Source organism: Peromyscus eremicus, chromosome 14 (assembly GCF_949786415.1).
Source record: "Peromyscus eremicus chromosome 14, PerEre_H2_v1, whole genome shotgun sequence".
NCBI classification, from domain to species: domain Eukaryota; kingdom Metazoa; phylum Chordata; class Mammalia; order Rodentia; family Cricetidae; genus Peromyscus; species Peromyscus eremicus.
In genome coordinates, this window is record NC_081430.1 from 6147869 (window position 1) to 6155972 (window position 8104).

Consider the following 8104-nt stretch of genomic DNA (forward strand, 5'->3'; position numbering starts at 1 on the left):
ACATGTGCCTGAACACAGGTGTTCCTGCAGACACATAAATATGCATGCACACAAACATACAAAAATAAACATCAATTAATATGTTTAATTATACACAAGAATTAGCTCAAAGTAGATAATTGATATGAATGTTAACAGAAGACTATGAAACATTTTACAAGGTAAAATTGTGGAAAATTTTTGTGTTATTTTGAATTAGACAAAGAATTCCTAGATGCGATACCAAAAAACTGCTTCATAAAAGAAAAACATAATAAGCTAGACTTAGTAGTTTCTAAAGTTGGCTGTCCTACAGACACTATTAAAATAAGTTAAGTTGGGAAGAAGTGGGTGAGCTAGGCAAGGAGCATGAATGAGTGAATTGTGCAAAAGTAAAAACCAAGAGAGTGTGGTGCACTGGAATCCAAGCAAAGACCTTGCATCGAGGAGAAAGAAAAAGTCCACTGAGTCAAAGCTGCTGATGGGAGTGACTCTTTAGAGTTAGGGAAGAAACAGGGATGAATTCTAGATCCTTCCAACTCTAGCTACAGTTGACATTCTAGTCATGACTCAGCCATTTCACCATGGTACAAATTATGCTACCACCTCTAATTTGTCTTCTGATGAGATGAGCTTAAACATGATGTGGTGGTTTGAAAGAAAATGGTCCCCAAAGCGAGTGTCACTATTGGGAGGCATGGCTTTGTTGGAGGAAGTAAGTTACTGTGGAGGTGGACTTTGAAGTCTCAGATATGCTCAAACCACACCCAGTGTCTCAGACTACTTCTTGTTGTCTGTCCATCAAAAATGTAGAACTCTCAGTTCCTTCTCCAGCACCATGTCTGCCTGCATGCTACCATGTTTCCCACCATGATAATAATGGACTAAATCTCTAAACCTGTAAGCCACCCAATTAAATGTTTTCCTTTATAAGAGTTGTCATGGTCATGGTGTCTTTTCACAGCAAGAGAAACCCTAACTAAGACACTTGGTGTCCCAGGCTGTCTAGTATAATAGAGATACAGTTTGCTTAAACTCTGTGTATTTGACCCTTAAGTGTTTTATATCTTCGTTTATTCATTTGCTCATTTAATATTTAATGAGAGCTTTTCTCTGCCCCAGATTATACATACATAGTGATTTAAAACAGGCTTCATACCTGTTTTACCTGTATGTACTGCTTGTGCCTGATGAGGTGGACTTTACAGAAAGGCGGTGATGACAAGTACCACTGCAGTATAATGTCCCACCAGCTAAAATGACTACAGACCTTTTCAAGGACTTGTGTCACCAAACCAGTTCACTAATGGTTGCAAAGTCATATTATAATGGGGACAGTGCTTGAAATTACTATGTTGCCATTGGTGGCATGTTTATATCAATGAGCACCTCATACTGTGCATGTGACCCTAGGCATGGACATTGACTATTACAATCCAGTTTTCTGTTTCTAATTGTGACATCTTTTTAAAAAATCTCTTCAAATGAAGTTGTTATCCACCTTAATTCCACTGTTAGTCCTCAAATATTCACTCTCTTTTTCTTTGATTTTTTCCTAAATAATAAGCCAAATATAACTATATAGTGTGGAAAAGCCATTATTCACAATTAACTGGCATAAATATGCAACACATAATATTAATCTTCACAGATGTTGCTGACTCTGAGAATTGCCCATTAGAGAGATTGGGACTGGAGATGGAAAGTAAAGATCTTTCTGAACAAATGTAACTTATATTTCTACAAATGTGTGTTGTTAGTTGATTTTTACTCTTTACTCTTTGGGGGGTCCCTTTTGGGAGACTTGCCACCCAGCCACCTAATAAATCACATAGAAGCTTATTATTACTTATGAATGCCCGGCCTTAGCGTGGCTTATTTCTAGCCATCTTTTCTTAACTTAAATTATCCCATCTACCCATCCCTCTGGGCTTTTACCTTTCTCTAGTTCTGTATATCTTTTCTTCCCTTTTTATTCCATGTCTGGCTCTGTGGCTGTGTGGCTAGTCCCTTCTTTTCTCACTCCTTCTTAGATTTCTCCTATTTATTTTCTCTGCCTGCCAGCCTTACCTATTCTTTCCTGCCAAGCTATTGGCTGTTCAGCTCTTTATTAGACCAATCAGGTGTTTTAGACAGGCACAGTAACACAGCTTCACAGAGTTAAACAAATGCAACAGAAAAGAATGCAACACATCTTTGCATCATTAAACAAATGTGTCACAGTACAAACAAATGTAACACACTTTAATAATATTCCACAACAAATGTGTCTTTGTATGAACAGATTTTTTTTTACTAGAAGTGGCATGTTTTATTATAATTACTTTTCACAGATGATAGAGAAAATAGTAGTAAAAAGCCGAGTTACTGAATGTAAAAGCTCTGGCTCCCAGATCATTTAATTCTATAATTCTGTTAATTTGTGTAAATTTCTTAATGCAATGTGCTTCAGTTTTCCTATCTATATAGAACATACAATATTTGTGCTTTAATATCCATACATATATGTGTGCGGAAAGAAGAAAAAAGAAAGGAGAAAAGAGGAGCAATGGGAAATGGAAAGAATAGAAAGAATGGGTGAAGGGAGAAGAGAAAAAGGAGAAAGGAGAGAGGAGATAAGCAAGAACAAGCTTGAAGGCCTGAGTTCTGGTGTTAGATAATGGGTGAATCTTGGTTTTCCTACTTACCATCTGGATGGCCTTCAGGTAATTCACCTCTTGGTGCCTGTGTTCAATGAAACTCATAATTACAGTATTCATTCCTCATAAATTTGCCATGAAATAATGCAGGTAAAGGAATGAGCACATGCCATGACTATTATCGATTTTATGACTGCTGTTGATAATGTTCTCAAATGTATATGTGGACATAGTTTTGTCACAGGACTCAGAGAAATGAAGCTGGAGCTGAACTGGGTAGCTTCCCTGGTACTAGCTAGTGCTATGCAGAAAGCTAGGGAAGAATAGTCATCAATAGCCTTACTCAATGATAAATCCAACAAGCTGCAATAACGATCTCCCAGATGTGATATGACTTCTATTGTAATAGTAGCATGACTATTGGGGTAACCAATCACTTTATGATTGGATTGAAGACCTTCTCCATAGGAAGGAATTCATGCTGGTACTATAACCTGGTCAACCATCTGTGTGTCTGGGGAAGTTATAGGCCCTAGGTGAGAGCCTATTACTATTGTTTTGCTAAATGATTATATCATCAAATGGCCTCCTAAATACATATTTATAGCCATAGATTGTTGCTGCTCTTAGCCTTCCTCAGAGAAGCTTCTTTTTGTGGCTGTCAGTGGTTAATAAACAGAGACTCAAATGTGGTCAAAGGGATGTCAGAGTACGCATGCCTAAAAGGGATATTTAACATCCCCGCCACAGCTCAGGAAACATAATGGAAGAGGAGACATAAAGATTATAAGAGCCAGAGGGGTTGGGAGATGGTCAGCCAAAGGACATTTCCTGGATATGATACAACTCTCACACTCATGAAGCACAGAAGCTGTCATTACCTGCCAGCTGTGGTCACGTACACAAAGCCAGCACAGGATTGGGCCCATCATGAGTGGTTTATCATGTATGACAGAGAGGCCCTTGAGGCCTCTGTCCTCCCTGGGGGGTTAATGCCATTAATGATTGCTGGGACAAGGAGGGTCATTTTCTTCGGTGGTGTGACCATTGGTAAGTTACACCCTTACCTCTTACTCTTGAACTATTTTTTGGCTATTGATAGATTCTGGGAAACTGGGAACCATTGACTTCAGTTGTATGATCACTGGACTCCAACAGTTAGCTCTAAATTCATGTTTGGACTGAAAGCCTCGTTTAAGCTCAGTGGCCACAAACCAAAACAAATAAACATGACCATGAGAAAGTGATTTGTGGGGAAGAGGACACACAGACAAGGTAGTAAGGAGATGGGAGAGAATGGGAGTTGAGAGAGCTACCTAGGCATTATGTACAAGTATGAAACTGTCAAAGAACAAATTTAAATGACAAAATATTCAGAAAATAGTACCAAACAAACTCACATTTGATGTTGTTTCATGAATATAAACTTCACAAATAAGCAGAGTTAATAGTTGATTAGTGAAGCTAGAAGAGATATTCCCTTTATGGGGGAAGGGTAGTGAAGAGAAGTTTCTATGTCAGGAGTTATGATGGTTTAATTTTTGATGGCTTGTTGCTTACACGACTATGTTTTAAAATGTATTGGTTTCGTTTGGAGAGCAGTTTAGTGGTTAAGAGCACTTATTGTTTTCACAGAGACCTGGGTTTAGTTCTCAGAACCTATGTAACAGTTCACCATTCTCTATAACTCCAGTTCCAGAAGATCCAATGCCCTCTTCTGACATCTGTGAGCCCCAGACATACATGTGGTGCATATGCATACATGTGGGTAGAACATCCACACACATGAAAAATAAAATACAATGTAAAAAACAACATTGGATTTTAATTTCTACAAGTTGTGTACTTTTTCTTCATAATATGTCAATAAAAACAGTTACAATGAACATAACAATAACAAAAATAGGTTGTTTAACCAAGACTGGAGGGTGTGAGGGGCTAGTCATGATTTTCCTTCACACTGGTCACCTGAAGATTAAGAAAATCATGTTCCTTGACATGTTGAAAGAAGACATCATTTTGATTTTGGTATTCAGTCATTGTCCTAAATTAATTTAAGAGATTAAGTAGAAGTTTTAAGAAACATTTTTAGTTTACTAAAACTGTTGGATTTTATTAATTAAAAAACCAAGAGATTTCTATTTTAATACAATCTCTTACAGCTCTTTGTTTTTAAATTTTCATTAATAAGGTTCATCCTTTTACAGATAATGTGTGTGGCTTCTAATTGAGGAATTTCTCTTTCAATGAATGTCTAATCCTGATGCTTACTTATGCTTACTTAGTACAGCTCAGTGCAGACAGAACCACAGGGACAATGGTTAAGCTGCAAGTTAAGCATTATCTAGTGGAAGCTACAGGATCATAAGCAACCTCACTACTCAGGGTCAAAACATGCTTTATTGGCATTCTCAATTACATCTATGTAAATATATATATATATATATATATATATATATATATATATATATAGTGTGTGTGTGTGTGTGTGTGTGTGTGTGTGTGTGTGTGTGTATTTTATTGTTTGAGGAAGAATGTCACTCTATAGCCCAGGCAGGCTTGGAGTCCATGCCAACCCTCCCGATTTACCTGCCTACAAAATATCCTTTCTTATTTCAGGACAGTGTCACATCAGTAACTCCTACATCATATTTACTTTGCCATTTCTTACCTAATGTCCAAAGATTGATGGGTTTTAAGTAGGAAATAACCAGAAAAATTAGTTTTGTCGCTAAGTTAAAAGTCAGTGTCCAACTCAAATAAAACATGAAGGTTTCTGTACCTTCACAAACTTTTGAACTCCTTACAGCTTGCCAAATTTAGTTAATTTTTCATTGAACTGTAAATACTGCTTATCTCAGAATGAAAAACAGAAGTAATCCAAACATTTTAAGGCAGGCAAAAGTATTCTGTGTAATGTTTGGTCAGATATATGTTGCTAGGGAACAAACACTGTTTCTCTATGTGAGTTCATTTGTTTTATCCATCTTACTTCCTGGTGGCATCATTTGGGGGTCTGACAGGTTATTTTTTAATGGTGAGAAGTTCATGGTGTCAACACATTAGATCAAAAGCCAAGCGTCTGTAGCAATAAGTATGAGAAATAGAGAAAAAGGAAGTCTGTATACTGTGAAATAAAGTTTCTAGTTCCTCAGAATCCGTTGAGCTGAAAGGTGACCCTCACATCATTTGAAAAGTAAAATGTCTGCAAAATTGAGTATTGTGTCAAACACGTTAGTTGGTTACACTGCAAAATTCTGTGATGAGAGGTAGAAGAGAGGATATGAGTTTGCACAAATACTTCTGTTAAAAGTAGCACACCCTGCCAAACATGTGTCCCACGGTTGAACTTCACACCATCTGACCAACTCTTCCTTTCCCAGGCAATGAAAAATATTTCCTATCTGTCCGATTAGCTTCCTCACCAAGTTAGTGATGCATCTGTAAAAAGGGCTACAGGAGGAAACTGTTAATACAGTGTGATGGATTGTCCTCGACCTGAGCACAGCCAGAAGCAGCATTTTTTCTAGAGTCTATCAATAATATGCTTTATTTATAACACCTGTAATCATATGTAAGATTTAGGAATAACCCCAGTGAGAATTTAGGGGACAAAAACAGAAGAGAGATGAGAGGTAATAACACTGTGCTCATGAATAGGAAGATTCAACACTTTGAAAGTGTCCGTTCTTTTCTGAACAGTCTATGAATTATAGTATAATATTAATTTTATCTGCTAAGGAAATGCAAAGCTTGAAATTCATAAAGAACAGTGACTATACAAAAATAAAAACTTGCAAAATGAAACTAAGAAGTGACCTTATCTATTGCATATTAAATGTACTTTAGAATTATACATAAAAACACGCACTGGGACAGAACTGAGAACTGTATCGATGCAATTGCAAAAGCTCCACTGAAACAAGTGATCTTTCATGTAATATAAACGTGGCAGTTAATCAAGTAAATTACAGTTCTAAGTATAAATTTGGGGGACAATTCCCTATTTACTTAAAAACAGTTATTAAATTATTCATAATATAAATTTTGGATGATTATAATCTAATCATTTTGAAAACTTTACATCTCTGAAGAAAAAGATTGAGAAGGACACTAGAATACATTCATGGATTGGTAAAATTAATATTTTGAAAATGACCGTTCTACTACAAGCCATTTACAGATTGAATGTAGTCCCAGGTAAAATCTCTGTCTCATTCATCTCACATACACCAAAACTAGTCTGAAATCCATATGTAATCATGAAAGGCCCCAGATAATCAAAGCAATCTTGAGGGAAAAAATAATGTTGGAGGGATTGTCATTCCAGATTTCAAAATACATTATAGAGCTATAGTAATAAAAACATTATGATACATGTAGACAAATGAAAAAAATTGAAGACTTAAACATGTAACTATAATGACTTGATTTTTGACAAATGCCAAGACAGATAGATAGGTAGATAGATAGGTAGGTAGATAAATAGATAGATAGATAGATAGATAGATAGATAGATAGATAGATAGATAGACAGACTATATTAGAGATAAAAACAGTATCTTGGTGCCGAGAAAACTAGATATCCACGTGCAGAAGAGTGAAATTAGACCTGCATCTGTCACCTTGCACAAAAACTAACTCCAAATGGATCTAAGACCTAAATGTGAAACCTGAAACAGTGAAACTGCTATAAGAAAACACAGGCCATGCCCTACGTGATGTAGATGCAGGAAAGGACTTCCTGAATGGGATTCCATTTGCCCAAGGATTAAGACCAACAAGTAGGGCCTCATAAAACTAAAAAGCTTCTGCCAGGCTAAGAAAACAACCAAGTGAAGAGGAAGCCCACAGAGTGGGGGAGAATCTTCCAGCTACACATGTGACAGAGGATTAATATCCAGAGTATATAAAGAAATCAAAGTCAAAAGGAAAGAAACAACAAAACCCAACAACACATTCAAAAAATAAGATAAAGATTTGAACGGAGTTCTCAAAAGAGATAATAAACATGGCTAATTAATGTCTCAAAAAATGTCCATCATACTTAGCAATTAGAGAAATGCAAATCAAAATAACTTTTATATTTTACATTATGACAGTCAGGATGGCTAAGATAAAAACAAAAAGAAAAAAACAAACAAACAAAACAAAAAACTGGTAACAAATTCTGAAGAGGGTGTGGGGCTAAGGGGAATCCTCATTCACTGTTGGTGAGATTGCAAACCCAGACATCCACTCTGGAAAGTAGTGTGGAAAACTCTCAAAAAGCTAAAATTGACCTACCATTTGATCCTGCTCTCCTATATTACTATATAGCAGAGGACAGAGTGACCATGCTCTCAGATCCAGTACAAAGGTCAAAAGGAAAAAGTCATAGACAAGGAACAGCTTGGCATTTGGTCCACGGTAGGCACATTTCACTACTTGTATAGAAGAGGAAAACCAAGCAATATCATATATTTTTTCATAACTATTTATTTTTA